The following is an 18,084-nucleotide window of genomic DNA, read 5'->3' as shown; positions in this document are numbered from 1 at the left end:
GTTTTCCAATGTGTTCATTACATGACTGTAAGGCAAAACAAACAATTTTAAAAATAAAAAATCTGTATTGCATAAGGCTTGCTATTCCACAGTTTGCACCCTTCTAGCTAATCAATGTTATTTAATGTATAAACATTAGACTTGGCAAAACTTTCCTTTGATTTTCAGAGTATCCACATTTTTTAATTGTGATACCAAATGGCTGCAGCGATACATCCTATGTACCCATTATTCATTTTTAGCCAAGTGAATAGACGTAAAAATGTTAAACCCTCAGATACAAGGAGAGATTGAAATTGTAGTGTGATCATAAACTCTGAAGATTAGAACAAAACAGTATGTTTTATATATCCTTGGGCAATTCATTACAGCTCTGTGCATCATTGTACCTGCTTTTGAAATAGACTATTTTGAGGCTAAAAAAAGAGGATACTTAAACAGTGTCTAGTTAAAATTCTTTTTCCTGCAATTCATGAAAAGAATAGTTACAGTATTTAGCTTGTGACATTTTTTCCAACTCAAATACCATTGTAGAGCAAAGATACAGATTCCACACACACACACACACCCCCCAGTGCTATACTTTACCAGATACCTGGAAAGATAGAACTAAAGGAGTAGCAGACACAAACACACAGCAAAATCCAGAGCTTCTACTCATTTTCCTCAGTTCACACACTAAAATGGAGTTCTTTATGAAGGTAAACACTGAAGATTTCAGGATCTGACCAGCATAACTGAGATGGTAAAGTTTTCAGAAGGTTCATTGTATTTCAACTATTAAAACCAAGTCAAATACAATAGTCAGTTCTGAAGGCTGAAGACTGAAAGGAATCACAAGTTGTAAGAATCATCTCTCTAAATATCTGATGTTATAAACCAAATGAGATAGAATTCCACTCTCCCTTCCTGAGCAGGAAAAAAACCAGACAAGGACCCTTCATAATGATCCATTTGCCCAATTTCTTCAAAACAGGATAGTTTTAACTAGAAAAGGAAAATATGTTCTATATCACATGGTGTAGCAAATAAGAATATCCAGGAGACTAAGAATGGGAATTTATCCACAATTTCTAACACCAGTTACAAGACAACAGGTATGTTACTGTTGATTTTACTTGGACGTGTCACATTGCTACTCTATCACTATGCACAGCTTGGCTGTATTTAAAAATAACTGTCAAATTAAGTTATCCAATTTGATACATTAAATACTCATTAGGACATTGCACCAGATTGCCAGCACTGTAATAGAATATTTATAAGCAATACAAGAGTTTTCATCCACATCTCAACTTCTTTCTGAAGGGATCAGTTGAAAGGCTGGCACAGCTTTTAAGAGCATCCAAGCAATGCTGATTATGATGCCTAATTATGTTACAAGGTAACAGAACATTATATTGGAAAACTGAAACAACTCCTTTCCCATAGAGGACTGAAGTGTAATTGCTATCAGTTATAGTCCCTGCCAAATTTCCATAACCTGAAACTCTTTAGTAAAACAAATTCCAATTGTCACTTTCTTTTAAGGCTCAACAGTTTTCCTGTTGCCAAGAACCACCTTTGTTTCTCTTATAAATCCCACCGGCTTGTAACCTGACCAAATATTAAGAAATTTGATACTCATAAGCCTGTCAGAAGACATAAAATAGAAATTAAAATGACTGTAACATACATGACCATAGTCACTGAAGAAAAAAATAATCAGAAATTATATGAATAAGGACTCTAAATAAAAGACTACTTAAAAAAAATATTAAAAAATTACCCTAATGCTTTAGGAATCTATGGTCACCTACCACAGGAAAACAGCACAGATGATTGTAGATTATCTGACAAAGATTTTATTGCTAAACCATCTGGATGTATTCAGAACAACACTTCCAATCTCATGAAGACTCAAGATGCAGAGTAATTTTGCAGATACAATGCCTTACAAAACATTCCTTTCACAAAATATGAAAGACAAAGAATCAACTGAAAACATTTTTGGTTAACATCATGGGTTATTCTCTGCCAATACCTTCAATCTTGAATATCTTTGCACAGTTTCTCTGTTGAGGCAGCATGAACCAGCTCAGTAACACCTGGAGCTAACTGCTGTTTGCTGTTAGCTATCCAACAAAGTCCAAACCATTACACTATGCAGCTGATATCCCTGATACAACTGGAAGATAATACGCTCCAGTTGAGAAATGAGAAATCACTTTTACTTATTTTATTTCTGAAAACAATGTTAAATTGCTATCCCTGTGACATGGCTATTTTGTGGTGAGGCAAAACAGTAAAGAAACCTTGATGTACATTGTGTTTGTAATGATAGCCAAGAATAATAACTGTTCTCTGGCAATCCAAAGGCGGCTACCAAATTTGTCTCCGTAAAGAACCATCAACAAAAAAGGAAGAAAGGAATGGCAGAGCATATGATCAGCACTGCTCCTCCAGTGTGCTCTTCATGATGTTCTCCCAGGCTAAAACAGTTTTCATGGCACAGAAACATCATATTCCTCTGCAGATAGGTAGCACAAATACCCTGCCCCAGGATGGCTGGGGAAGTTCCAGGAGGCACTAGGCTCCTTATGCCCAGCGTTACTTTGAGTTCCCTACTGAATCACGTACATCTCTCCAAGCATCACTTCTTTGTCCAGCACAAGTATTTTTAAAAGATTAAGTGAACACTGAAGTCTACCTTGAAACAAAATAGGCGTTGTTTCACAGGAAAGCAAAGGAAAGGCTTGATAGCCGAATTCTGAGCGTGGCAACAGCTCTTTCAGCAGCATGCCTGCTATTGCCCAAATTGCACCATGCTTTTCCACTTTTACAATAAGTATTTAAAAATCAGCAGTCTTTTTAGCTGAATTTATATAAGAACAGCCTAACAGCTAGTGAAACATAAATGAAGTGCTTATTGTTTTAACTATTAAATTACATACCCCTTTGTACTTTCAAACACTACTAGTAAATTACAGCTGCTTAATAATTACGGCTCTTGTCAGTGATTAACTAGCTACCTTAGCAAGCATAGCCATTACATAACCATCTCTGAACACTGTCAAAATATACTAATATTTTCATTACTGGAAAAGTTATCTTTAATTTTTTTTTCATAAGCACAGAAAACCTTGAAGTAAAATATCTAAGTATTCCTGCAATAAACAATTTGCCTTCTGTCTTCTCTGTATTTTGTGCGTGTTTACACATGCATATGCTTTCATTGGCAGGTTTCACTTAATACGCATTGATCCTTGCTTCTATGAGTATAAGCTTCTAAAATAGAAAGGGTAATGAGTATGAAGTTCCTTTAAGTAATATTCACATAGAGTATTTTGCTTTACAAAAAAAGCTGTACATGTTACAACAGTAGATGTGGTGGCTGCAGCATGACGATTCCACTCAAGCATCTGCATAAGCCAACATTTCTCCTTACTTTTAAGGCTTTAGAAAAATTCTGTGCCACAAAGACATTGGCAGAGGATTTTCTCAGTTTCCCATACAATATTTTAGTCTCCATACCCCCTTTCCTACACCCACATACAAACATACGCAAAGTAAACTGAAAACAAGAGAGTATGACATAGAAAAATAAGAACACAATTTCATGTAATTATGGCTTTAGGGATAAAGGTTTTACTGGTGCTCTCTCACAGCCTGTTATCTCTAAAATATGCCTATTTTCAGAAGTCCTCTTTTCCCTCCACCACACTGCAAATGCCCAATGAGTAACTTACCTATAAACTTGAAACAGGTCTGAAAGAAATCGCAGTCAGATTATCGAAGGAAAATACCTAAGCACGCCACGATCGGTTATTTGCTTCATTTTTGGAATGGGATGGTGGGAGACTAAACCCCTGGCCCTTCCACATTTAATACTGGCCACAGTAGGGATAATCCCTGTAAGGAAACAGGTCTCTCAGATGCAAAGGTCTCTGAGAAGCAGTACCAAAGTCTGGATTTGCTGCATAAACAAATTGATCGTGTAAAGGGCTTGCTTGCAAATATCAAGGTTAAAGTTGAAACAATCATTACCTCTAGGTCACTTTGAGAACATTGTGGCTGAACACAGCGCATTTAAAACTACCAGGTGCAGTAGATTCTTTTAGAAAACTTGGGTATATAGGAAGAACCTGAAATATGTAAGCTACAGGATATTTCCAATACCCTGATTCAACACATAAACAACTGAAAATAAAACTAACTGAAAATAAAATTTAACACCTAAAATATGAAGTCTAGTCTCCTATCTTGGAAAGGATGCATGTTGTCTCCTTTATCCTGTGACATTTGATTCAGTTTTCATACTTTGTAACATTACATACTAGTAATATTTTATATTTTACAAAGTATTAAGAACCTAAGACAAAGAGAATTTACTATGCATGAGTTGAAAAATTTTCATGAGCTACCTCTTCAACAAGACTGTCAGTTGCACCCCCCCCAAAAAAAAAAAAATCAGAAAAACTCTATTTTTACCTCTACACAGTTGTACTCCAAGATATCATATGCAACTTACAAGCATACTTGCCTTTTAAACAAATCAAAATTCACAATGATACTAAAATTGCAAAGTTAAACTCTTAAAAGTTATGTAATGAAAAATCCTATGCAACCTTGATTATGCTACCTTATTTTTTTATGCACTGTGGTGGAATGTACCTATATACTGCTTGATGTTCTTCTTTCCCCAAATCACTCCCATTATAATTAGGCAGCGCATTAAACAAAAGTGGAATTACACAGCTTGTAAGGCAACTTTGCTTGTATTAGTCTGCAGCAGGAAAAAAAAGCTGTTAATTTATTGGTTCGTCAAAAAGGAAGAACATTCTTTGTCTAAGCAAAAAGGGAGAAAAGACAATCCTGTTTCTCTGATCCATAAGTACTTGCAGCACTGGAGGAACACTAGAGAATTTCCTGAAGGAAGAATAAAGGCCACAGAGGCACGTCCACTGGCTTCAGAAAGTGGGGACCATGATGAGTTTTACTTTCCTTCCCTGAACACAGTTCTCTAATTGCACCAGAAGATGCAGAGATAACAACACTTCTGATCTCCCATGGGAAGAGTTGGATAAAGCTTTGAAACACTGCAAATATTTTGCTGGTTGATATTAAAAGTGGTAAAAACAATATGGGAATATTTTTTTGGTTTTGCATTACTCAGCCAAACCCAAGCAGAACTTACTGAGCCAGGCAGCAGTATTTCTTTGGTCCCAGGACTTTCTGTCCTGTTGGATTTTAAAATACATGATCCAAAAAGAGAGAGGAAGGGCAAGATTTTCTTATTGAAAATTAACAATTTTTATCAACTTTTCTGTACAAGTAATTAGCCAACACCATAAGCAAGTACTTTCAAAGGCAGGACTAAACCAGATGAATCAACATGCTGTCAGCAGTAAGAAGATGCGCACAAGAGCAGTGCTGATTAATGACAGGTCAGGCGGGAACAGTACCACACAAGCAATAGACTATATGTACATTAACACTAAGCAGAACTATTCTTCAACTAGATGTACTCTGTCAGACCATCAGGAGCATATACGATTCTTCTGTGTTACAGCACCAACTACTATTAGCCCACCACGAGTCAAAGAAAATGCAACGATAATGCCAACGTGGCTTACTTAGGCAGTGTCGAGATTTTAAAATTAAGTTTATTTTGTGGCATATGCAGAACAGATATTTTCCAGCTGCATAGAAAGGTATGGTAATGTTGCCAGAAACTCTTGTATCATGCAATAAACATGATATTTGGCATGCAGGTTCCCACTAGTTTAAGAAAAATCGCAGTTCTTAGAATGTCACTGTTTTGTTAGTTGTCCAGTTATTTTTACTTTGAAAAAATAAGGAAATGACTTAATAAAATTTAAAAAATGTAATTTACAAGTCAGTGTTACAAATCCACATTTTTCCTGGTGCAAATCACTTTTAAAAGTAAAAACAAATGTAAGGAGATACAAGCAACACCTGTAATGTGGCAAGAAGAGTATTACCAACAGAAAAGCATAAAATCAGGATACAAATTCTGTAGAGAAAACAAACAAGGGTTGTCAAAGAGGAGGTAGCCATACTAAACATGAAAGGTTCCTTACATATTATTCAAGTGCCAAGTAGCCATAATGCAGAATCTGCATTAATAGAAATTTAAGCCTCTAAGAACATCTGTTTAACATTTATGTCCCTCCCAAGCAAAAAATCTAAAACCTCAATCTGTATGATTATAAAAACACTCAGTTAAAGGCAAGAGTAACAAAGTCATCTTGGATTGCTAGACAAAATGCTACCATGTCTCCTTATGAAAGGGAACTTTGAATTGCTTATAATTGCAGTATATACAAAGACACAGTTAAAAATTGAGCATTTCCACCAATATCACAACCTACAAAGACCAAAAAGCACAAAATATTTATTGAAGTGATTGCTTAACACTGCTCAGCTATGAAAATTTGGGCAGACCCTACATAGAAACAGACAGAAAAAGACAGCAAAAAAGCAACTTATCACCCAAGGAAGTGGGGGAAAGCAGAGACTGAAAAAAATGCAGAGAACAATGACATAATTGCTAACAGTCATTATTCAACTACTTTGCAGTTACTGAGCCAGCTTCAATCCCTGTTGGCATCTCCCTCTAGCTTCTTTCCAAGATTTAATGGCACAGGGTAGAAGCTACTTCATGGGTCCTGACTCAGAAAGTGGAGTCTCATTGGCTAGAATATATTAAAGAAAGATAAATGTCCCTGAATGGGGCCCCTCATCCCCCTTTTAAATGCAACATTTCTGCTTTAAAGCTATGCAGCTGTTTTCTATACCTTCATGATTATATATTCACGATTTCCTCCAATGTTTTCTTTCAATTACGTAATGCATTCATTATACTCTAAATAGTTCTAAAAATTGTTTTGCCAAGATTACTGTTTAAGAAGTAACTAATAACAGGACAGCAACAAAACTATTCAAGAGGTAATTAAGCTATTCATCCCAAATATCATACCCTCTCACTTTCACACAACAGATGCAATTACTAATGGAGAAAAAAATTAAAAAGCAGAAATTAATTTTCACCAGACAGACATAAGAGGGGTATTCATCTCACCTAATGTCAAGCACCTCACTTAGGTGTTTGGGCTGAGCAGAAATCAATGGAATTTCCAGAGCCATGACTGATCTTTGAGGCCAAGATTACAAATTAAAAAGCGGTACTTTTTGATCAGATCATTTCTCTGATCCAGTTCACTGCAAAGCCTTACAAATATTTGTGCTTGCTCAATGGAGGGAGCAGAAATAAGTGGTTGGGGAGAGGGATACATGTGCTGCCCAGCCAATAAATACATGTGTTATGTGCAGCCTGAATCCCCTCTGAAGAATCCAGTGATTGTATCAACAGGCTGGGCCTTTAAACCAGGCACTTGCATTGCCTGAAGTAAAGCAGCCACAGCTCGTAAGTCTCTGATGAGAGCTGAAAACTGCTCTACAGATCAGACAGCATCTCTATTAGATTAAGCAGTATCATCTTTTGACAGGGCCATGGAACTGTCATATAGGCTGGGGAGATCATGCAGATCCCGCAGTTATTCATCATCCTTCCAAGCAGTAAAACTCCCACAGAAATCCAGTAAATGGAAGATACAGGCATTTACTTTGAGTTGAAACAACATGCTCCAATAAATAAATTAAATAAAATCATAATTCCAATGTTGGAAACTCAAGCTTGAGAGTAGAATCTAACTCAAAGACAGACTTCAGCTGCTTGTGAAGAATAAAACAACATTCTAGCATCAAAAGGCTTTTTAATGGGAAATTTTAAATTCAACAAGCTCCTCTAGAACTTGGTAACTAGGAACTCAGTTGAGAACACTTTACATTTACATACGTGACTTTTACACTGACTATATTAGACCAGAAAATATATTTCATCATATTTGATCCACAACATTAAGACTACTCAACCTCTAGCAGACAGAGCTCAACTTACTTAAGATGTAACCACAGTTCTAGGTTATCAGTACAATGAGATCTGAAGCCTGTCTTTAAATTAGCCACTGCTAACCCCTTTAACAACAGGAGCTGGATTTGACTTCATCAGCAATGGGACATAAAGGTTTTGCAACCTTTGCCTTCAGGCTCTAGAGACAAGACTTACAGGTCTATCACCTGAAGTTTACACCTATCTGAAGTCACGCTTGCTTTCTTCCACACAAATGGACATCAGATGCATCAAATGTGACATTACTCAAATTTGCAGCAAGGTCCTGCTAATAAAAGAAAAATCTAATTTTTCCTACCTCATTTCAGTAAAAAGAGTGCAGATTGGGTTGTTGGCCTGAACTGATGTCAAGCTCAAATAGATTCAAGTCTGCATAGAATACCAATATGACATTGAGATTTTTTGGTTTGTTTTTTTCTCCTCTAAATGTGAGTTTTCATATCCAAAAAGTGGATACTTTGGTGGTTTCTGTAATTGGGAACAGGAAGACCGGCATTTCTTTCTAATGAAAGCTGAACTGAAGCAAAAGTCAGAAGTACCTATATGTCAAAGTAAAGCTTTCAAATCCCTCTTTTTAAATCTATGTCTCCTGAATCCTTTAAATTCTTGTAAGATTTGACTAGTCAGGACTTCAGTATCAGTCAATGGTAATATTAGTTAACAAACTATATAAGATTATAGTAGGTTTATTGGTAACCTACAGTGTTCTCCTTCACTTTACTATTTTCTTCAAGTGTTTTCAGTGGGGTCTTTTCTTTGTTGGGTTTGGGGTTGGTTTTTTTTTTGGTTTGGGTTTCTTTGCGGTTCTGGGTTTGTTTGGGTTTTTTTTTAAACTACATTATAATCCAGTCTGATGTCTAGATGATTCCTGACTCTAAACCAAGCAAGCACTGTCAAAGACTTAAGTGGAAAACTTTGTGTTAAAGTCTTCAGTCTTGCTTCAACTGTTATTGTTAAGATGCCTAGAAATCCTGAAAAACTGGCAATTTGTAATTTTCTTTTTCTCTATGTATCCTGCCTCTGTTTCCACTTTTGTAGTAAATAATGAGCTCTGACACATGGTTAAGAATAGACTACAAGCTTAACCTATAGAATAAGCATACTATTATTAACATGACATTTGAAAAAAAATAAATCAGCCTGCACAACAGTATGAGGGAGGTTTATTCAATTTATTACATTAGTTATTAATGCATGCAAAGCAGGTATTCAGACTGGAGTTAATAATATCCAGTATTTTTGAGGCATGATCACTAAAGCAAGTATATTTTATTAACAAGAGATTCAAACGAACAATAGGATTTTTTTTTCTGCAAGAACCTAAGCCATGGCAACACCTTAGCAACCACTATGTTATAGAGTACTCTGGGTTCTCTGATACGTGCTCTCTTTCAAGTTCAAATACAGCTCCACAAGTACTACTTACAGTTCACCACAGCTTCTAATAAAAACCCCACTTCACTGTTATATATACCTTTACGCTTGCAACACACTCTCCCCTTTTTCTTTTCCTCTCTCCAAAGAATCTCCACATTTTGCTCTTTATCCAGTGTGTTTCAATGTCAATATCTCTTCAAGTCACTGTCATATTCCACTCAAATTATTCCACACTTGAGCAACATTCAAATGATTACACATGTTAATCATAGCAGCCATAGCAATTTGTGCTTCAAACTTTTAGAGATTCTAAATCATTCATGACAGTATCTTGTAGGGAATCAAGCTAAAACAATATAGTGTATAGCACACAGATGCTCTGTGTGTTTGCTAAACACTTAGATGTGAAGACCACAACTACTGAGAAAAAAAGATTTGATGAATCATTTAAGAGGATGTTTTCTTTATATGTACATTAAAAGCTAGGATTTGATTTATAATTGATATTTGAACCAATGCAAGGTCACATTCGGACAAACACGACATTTATGTATTTGCTATTTGATCCAAGGTCACGTTCACACAAATGTGTCATCTGAGTATTTGATATATTTTTATTACTGTGTAATGAACTCAAAGTTCTCTTACTTTCCCCATGTGTCCCAAAACTCCTTACCCATTTATTTGGAAGTCACCTGTTTTTTCTAAGTTTTGCAATACTCTACAAAAGTCTGACAAGCTAATGACATAAGTCAAGATTTTGAAGTGATTAACAGTTAGGGATACCTTGACTTCAGAAATCAGTGCTCAGTTTGAGGCTAAATCCGGTTGCACAGTATGCCCACAATGAAGAGAATTTTAAAAAAAGGAACAAACCAAAAACCCCACAAAACCTATGTCTTATGAACTGCATGCACATATTTCAGATGTCTTAAACCATTATCCATTTCTTTTCTAAAAATAACATGTAAAAATAAGTTTGAGTAGTGAAGTCAAAGTTGATTCTGATGTGTACAGCATTTACAAACAGCCTACACATCTGTCCTAACATGCTACTCCCTGGAAACCAGATCCTCAAGACCAAATTGGAATGTTGTGATTGTTTCCTTACACGTGATCACGGCATCTCAGATTATGCAAAGTGGCTTCTCAACAATTTTCCAACTATACCCTGATAGTCTACAGAGACTTCATTTGTTAAAGAATAAAAATATCTAAGCGTAAAAGGCAAATACAAATTGCATTTTAGTGTGGTGACTAAATGATTATCTCCAATATAATCAATTTTTGAAGTAAATAAAATGTAAGCCCCTTGCTAAGTCTCCTGCAGAGTACATTTTCACTACATATGGTAAAAATAAACTTCAGAGGGTAACAAATTAAAGACATCTGTGCAACTAAAATTGTCAATTAAAATTATAATCTAATACATACAGAGGCAGTGCCAAGCAAAATTTTTGGCCATTTTCCATTAAACATATTGACTGTGCTATTACATAAACCTCTCTAACCCAGAAGTTTTACTTGCTCATGTGCTTGTTAAAAAAAACACAACAAAACAAACAACCCCCCCAAACAAAACCAAAAAAAACCCCACACCACAACATATATGTTCTATTCTATCCAGAAAGACATAACTTTTACAAGCAAAGCTGTCCAGTAACTCTTACTTACAAATGTGAAATTTTAGACACACTATATTTATGAAAAGGAAGAAAAACCAATTGTCACTAACTTATAGATTCAAGCGAAGACTTCGATTGTGCTTTCTAAAACCCTGATAATATTTCAACAATCTTTAGGGTTCATGTATATCTATGGATACCTTAAAATGTGTTCTTATAAACCAAGATATAAGAATCTATTTTGTTTTATAGCCACAGATCTTTATGTTTGATAGCAATTGGTATATATTGTCGATAATTCCTTATTGGCAGGACTGGTAGTAACATAATACTCTTTAGAACTGAGACTCCTTGCTGTGTTATAAATAAAAATACCTGCCTTAAGTTCATATTTATAGTAAAATGAAGGATAAAAACCAATTAACTAATCTTTTGTTCTGTGAGCATATTTAGTATTCCTGTTTGATTTTAACCTTGCTTACTCTTCGACAGAAGAGCAAAGAAATGTTCCTGTGACAAATACTTCAACAGAATACAGCCTAAGTCAAGGCCACATATATCTATAATAATAATACATTATTATTCTGCCAGATAATCTAATATTTTACAGATACCAAGTAGTTTTGAGTTTGTTGACTGGTAATGAAATTTTTGAAGTTGTATATAATTTTGTGAGTTTAAATAACATAAAACCTTGACAGCATTAAGTTGTGACAGTACTCAGATTTGAAAGGTAGAATTCATATCAGTTTGTACTATTACCAGCATTAAAACACTGAGAAAAGGGCAACTTTGGGGAGAAGAAATAAAAAGAGCTTTGACTTCTATTGATTTGCTCCCAAAGACATACATTTTTCATACCACTGTCACCCCACATTGTCCTATCATGTCGGCCTGCTCTTTCCTCTTGTCACTACACTTACGGTTCCCCCTCCCCACACAGCGTCCCTGAACTACTGACTATGCAAACAGAAAACATGCTGTAGCTGGTTCAGAGCTACATGTTGCAACTGGCTCACTAGTGCTCCTATGCTGATTGGGAATTGACAGGCCAAACAGAACAGATAATTGTTGAATTCGTATTGCATCATTTCCTCAGTAGGGTCAATAATGTGTTTTCTTTTCTTCTTTCTCGTTACCAACTTTCATAAAAATCACAGAACTTTAATGCCTTTGCAACCACTACTCCTCTGTCAAATTTGACAAGACTTGCAGTTTCAAAGTTAACGGGTAGAGGAAGAGGACAGCATACCATACTGCATATACCTGACTTTCTCAGGTAACTAGACTAAAAGAGATGAGAATACAATCCTGAAAAAGGTTTCCAGTATAGCAGTTTTGGAGCATAACTCTCTTCCAAGATAGATCTGGACTTTTGCCCCCCGCCCCCCCCCCCCTTTTGGGGGTGGGGGTGGGGGATGTTCACTTTCAATATTTGCTTTATATTTACTAAGGTTTGTAGAACACAGAAACAGTACAATGGGTGCCTGAAGTTGTGTCAGGGAGTATTCTACAGTTTTCCAGAGTCCCTCACTTTTACTCTGAATCACATACTTTATTAAGAAAAAGATAATTGGCTGTCCTTGAAATAGTGGTTAAATATTCACTTTGGCTGAGGATTTCTGAGCTGTGGGCAAAAATACTAGTTCTTTCAAACATCTTAATGGCAACATTCTTCCTGAATAAAGAGCTATTGTTTTGGAACAATACTTTTAATCTAAAAAGAGGGAGAAAAAAGAAAAAGATATCTTAAATTAAAAATTACTTAATGCAAAAAGTCGAAAGATGGTTTGGACTTTTTAGCATATTGATTTAAGATCATGACAATCTTCACTTGAATCTTACCTGCCCTTCAACCGTAACCTAGGCCTTGCAATCCCCCTTTTTAGAACACCTAGTCAGACACAACTTCTCTACCTGGCCAACCCCTGAATTTTGCCACCCCAGTTCCATTACACAGGTCCTGCTCAGAAAAATTAAAATAAAATCCCCACAACTTTGCATCTGTATCTGTTACTACAATAGCTCTCCTACTTATGACCAGCGTTCCTTTAAAAGAAACAGGAAGCCTTTTAGTTTTCTCTTTTCATTTACAGCTTAAGCTTCCATGTGTGAGCTTGGTGTCCTTGTTTTGGCTTGGGACAAAAGTCCAGTTACTTTGGTATCTGACGCTGCAACTTTTGCTTCAAAGATCAACAACTAGCAAAAATATCTTTCTGCCTCAAGTATACCTCCTTTTCAGTCTCTGTTGTTCTTCCCATCCCCAAATCTCACGTTTCAGTTTTGGCTTTACCCTGGCACACTCAGCTTCCACACTCTCAGCTGTCCTACCCTTCTCTTTCATAAGCCATGTCAACCCATCCTCAAATCACCTCCTTCATCCCCTCGGGTCCTCTAGGCTTCTATCTCCGCCCCTCTAGTATCTGCACAGCTGCACTCTTCTCACCATCTGCAACCCCTTGCATGATTCATCACCAAACATAACAGACCATGATTATTCACTATTTGAAAAGCTACAGTGGAATTTACATCTGTTTCTGGAAGAGATTCAAGAAGCCTGAATTCGCCTTCTTAGCAGAGAACACCATCACTGTGTATTTTCAGTGGGTTTATTTCACTGATAAACTTTATTCCCTTGCCTAGACATAATAACAAGACATATTTGATAACCTAAATTCAGCTTAACAGAAGGGTTTATATCCTATAAAAGAAAATTACACTGAAACAAGATATTACAGATTTAGGCCCCTTCTACTTGTAAGTATTTTTTTTTTAAATAAACTGAGTAATACCAATGGGCTAGCTTTCATACTCTTCTACCAGTAGACAAAATCTAATGTCTTCTATAAACAGCACCTGGATTTGTGTAGTTTACTTATTCTTCAGTGTATTTTTTTTTAACAGGCTCTTGTTGCTCAGCCATTACATTTAAATAAATAAAAACTGCTAAAAATAAACTAACTTTGATTTAATGGCATACCACAACTCAGAGTACCTAGAGTGGAATGTGAAACAGAATTCTTTCACTTTTTGTTGTTGGTTTGTTTGTTGTTTTTGTTGTTTGTTTTTTTTTTTCCTAAGAAAAAGGCCTTCAGTTCTGTTCTGGTAATTTAGAAATTCCTACCTCAAAAAGTTTTTCTTTGTGATAAATGTATCACAAAAACAAAGTTTACACTGAATTAGCGTTGCTGACAGGAGTCTTGGCAACAGGTATGAATGCAATGAATCCACATGTTTTGGCAAATGGACGTCAAGTACTTGTACTTCCAAGCTACTGACATGTCAGATAAGAGGATATACTTGGGACACATGACTTCACAGTTCTAAATCAAGTCACTCGCTACAGTATAGAGAGCACAAGCCTCATACTCCTGCATGATCAAAAAATGTCAAAATATAACCAATTATTTTCCTGACATCTAAGCTCTCTGCTCATCCTTCATATGACATGAAGGGTGTCTACTTACTTGTTTAACAGCCCCATATTAACAATAGTATCACCATTGCTGCCTGCTTGGCACCCCACTTATCCTCCCCACTTCTTTTAACTAAGGAAGCACCTGAATTACAGAAAGGTGGAAGGAAAACAACAGCCCAATGAAACAGCCAGGATAAGAAAACCTGTTTGAAAAGTCATATATGTACTTTCATATACCAGTTTTAATTCACTTTGTAAGGCATTTTAGCTGACTGAATCAGACTTTTGAAAAAGCAGTTATAGGGGGACAGCACTCGCAGCCCTCTGCTGAGCCAAACTGAAGTTGTTGGTTGCAAAATAACATAACTCATTAAGAGTACAGTTAGGCAAGCCAGCTTAAGTAATGTAATAGTTCCCTGACATCAAAAGGACATCCCTTCCGAAGCTCCCTGACATTGTCAGCCCTGCACCTTCCCTCTCCCTTCTTCATTTCCAGCCACACAGCTCCATCCCGCCTGTGCTGGCTCTCGCACTTGTCTGACCTCTCTGGCCACATCTGTAATAGTAAATAAAACAGGGCCAGAGCACCAGCTTGAGCCATGCTGTTAGTGTCCTCTCTGACACCATTTTGGCCCATACCAACTTGGCACTCTCCCAGACAAATGCACAGGCACAGCTAAGGGCACAGCACATGCAGAGCAGCAAATTGCTCTCCACTGGCAGTCTGGATGCGACCATGCTGTTTCAGGGGGAAGACCGTTAGGTGTGTGCAATCTCGCCACTTTGTTCCGGGTCCAAAGAACAGTCCCCGGTATATTTTATTCCCTAGTGTAGACATAGCCTCGGTGAAACAATTCAGCTTATTAAGCCAGTAGAAATGTAACGCAGGAAAAACATAGCTAGAGATAACTGAACAGACTCACTAAAGGGGCAGCAAAAAGTTAAGGGTAGAAACACATGGATGATAGCAAAGGAAAGAAGCATGGAGAGGGAGCCTGACCGATCTTTTAACAACAATTGCTAGATCAGGTCAGGCCATGCTGAGTAACCACACCTCTCGTTGTAAGCCTTATATTTGCAAGGCTATCAGGAACAACACAGAGAGGGGACACCCTATTCTATTTTTTTTTTTTTTCATATTTGTGTGTTCACTCATATATATATCTATATACATACACACGCCATGTAGAAGAGAAAGAAAATATGATAGCTACAAACTGAACAATTCTATATGCTTAAAGGATATTCACTATTACATTTCCATGGGATTTATTACAGGATTTATCATCTTGAGAAAACGCAACTTAGTGTAAATTTAGTTAGAATTATGGCAGCTCACTATGCTGAAGATCAGGTGCCCAAAACATACATTCAAGTTGAACACTTGACAGCTGTTTGAAAATATTAGCCTATTTATGTACAGTTACTTCTCTACGGAAGCACAGTACACAAAATGTACAGCTGCTGCTTTTTTCAAAAGCAGTATCCTGTGCTGCTTGTCTCTTAGTTACATATATACTGAAGCTGCTACCTGATTTGCTTCTAATCAGACTGGCCTGCTTAACTGCATACAGCACTCTTTTGTCCTGAGGTGGATAAGGATAAATATATTTTATATAAAAGAATTAATTTCAGAGGTAAAAAAAGTCCAGATTTCTTATGTGCTCTTCTCTGTGGGCAGCTATGTGGAATATGAATAAACACATTACACCATTTTTAAATTTCACATATATACAGCGTAACAACCTAAGTCTACCTTACGCTCACAGAGCAAATTTTCCAACAACCAACTGGTCAGAAACGACCACAGACAGAACATTCTCCTGTTTACATAGCTCTCTCATAGTGAAACTACATCCATACAGCATCTTACATTGACAAAAAAAACACTCAAAACTCCCTTACAATGCAGCACACTTACTCCAAACTGAACATTTACCTACAGACTAAGAAAAAAAAGATTTGAAAACCCACACTTAACCATTTTCAACTTTGCTGAATAAACTTCAGTGTCCAATATTCTGTGCATACTTGCATTGGCTACTTTTTAAAATTATTCTTAGGACTCCTAACCTTCATCAAGAATCTAGTTCCAGCCTCTATTAGAAACATAATTTTTATGCTAGCAATGCATAGTTCTTGTAATCTTCCCCTGAAAATTGCCAATAAGCCAACAATATTCACTAGAAGCTGCTGGCTGCAATTAATTTAATTTTCTTTTAACATCAGAGTGGGTGAACTTATCAACCAGCGTAATAGAGCATTCATCAGCCCTATTGTAAAGAACGCCGTCAAGCACTGTCTGCTAATAAATCCAGGAGTCTCCAAAGCAGCCTGCTGACGCAACACCCACCTTCTCCCTCTTCCTTGCCTTCAAATCCAAATGGTTCTGTATTGTATTCCTCAGCCTTACTACTCCAGGGAACATTTTCCATACACGTTGAATAAAGATGCAAGAAGGTTTGGTTTTGTTTAATATGAACCTGCACCATGACTCCAATGCCATGTACTTTATAACTTCCTTGCTGAAGCAGTAACACTAACAGGAGGCTAGGAAATGTCAACAGTAAATCAAGTCTTCATTTTCAAATAGATTTTGCAAATAAACAAAAGCTTTTCTTACCATCTGAACATTCATACTCTGGTTTAAACGCAGTGCTTTCTTCTGTGAATTGTTGTATCGAGCATTTCCAGTAAATAATTACTTAAAACAAAACAGGCATGCAGCGCTTTTATTTGCATAACAAAAAATGAATGGTAATACAAGTCTATATGCAGATAGATAACAGAACTTACTCAGACAGCATACCTGTGCTGGATGCATGGATACATACAACAAGATAGTAAGCCCTGCCTCCAAAACTTAATCATAGGCTGTATAATAGTTTCAAATGATCCATGCTTTTGTTAAATTTAAGTAAGATTAGGATGGATTGTGGTACCATTTTTCCAAGCAAAACACAACAAACTCTGAACTATTCACAACAATAAATGCTCTCAGCTCCAGGATATTATACACTCATAGATGAGTAAGAAGTTACTCAACCAGCAGTTAATCTGCACACCAAACAGCAGCTCTGGTTTCCTTTTACATACTTATCAACAAACTGAATATAGACTAATGAGATATGAAAATATGAAACACAAAAATATTGGACTAACTCACTTTCACATGTATTTCAACTGCCTGGAAACAAATGCCAAAGAACCTTACAACTTCAGTAGCTGCTAACTACTCTGAGTTCAAGGCAGACACATCTTTGAACAAGTTTCTTTTACTATTTGGAAAGATTAAAGGAATAATTTCTTAGTTTATACACTTTTTAAAAGCCATGATAGTATATCATCATTTCTAGAAAGGGATAGGTAATTTGCCAAATGCTTGCGAATCTGTCTCGTACTGTTAGTGTTTCCACAGGCATGAGACAACTTAACTTAAAACAATAAATTTAGATGAATATAGTACCACAGAACAAATTATGCCTGTTTGGTAGTTCTCATCTTTCAATCTGCAAAGTAAAAAAAATTTCTACAGTTTATGCTTACAGCATTTTAAAACACAGCAAAAAACCACGTAAACCAGTCACGTAACAACTCAAGCCTCAGTCAGGATTAGAATACCAATGAATTGTATTTTATAATTTGTATTAATCTGTACACGTGAAGCCCTTCACTGGACACAGAAATTA

General features: G+C 36.4%; 1 protein-coding gene across 5 annotated transcripts in view; it reads right to left on the bottom strand.

Moving 5' to 3' along the window:
• PPARA (peroxisome proliferator activated receptor alpha) overlaps positions 1-18,084 on the bottom strand; it is an 83,566-nt gene that overhangs the window by 21,906 nt on the left and 43,576 nt on the right. The window contains exon 1 of one of the 5 annotated variants that reach the window (XM_049821567.1): positions 3,729-3,927. The exons of the other annotated variants lie outside the window; for them this stretch is intronic. The gene's annotated coding sequence lies outside the window, so the exon portion shown is untranslated. Of the gene's footprint in view, positions 1-3,728; positions 3,928-18,084 lie in introns of those variants that run through there. 5 annotated transcript variants of the gene reach the window in all.

Source organism: Accipiter gentilis, chromosome 18, assembly GCF_929443795.1.
Source record: "Accipiter gentilis chromosome 18, bAccGen1.1, whole genome shotgun sequence".
NCBI lineage: Eukaryota > Metazoa > Chordata > Aves > Accipitriformes > Accipitridae > Astur > Astur gentilis.
This window is presented reverse-complemented; position numbering and strand designations above follow the sequence as displayed.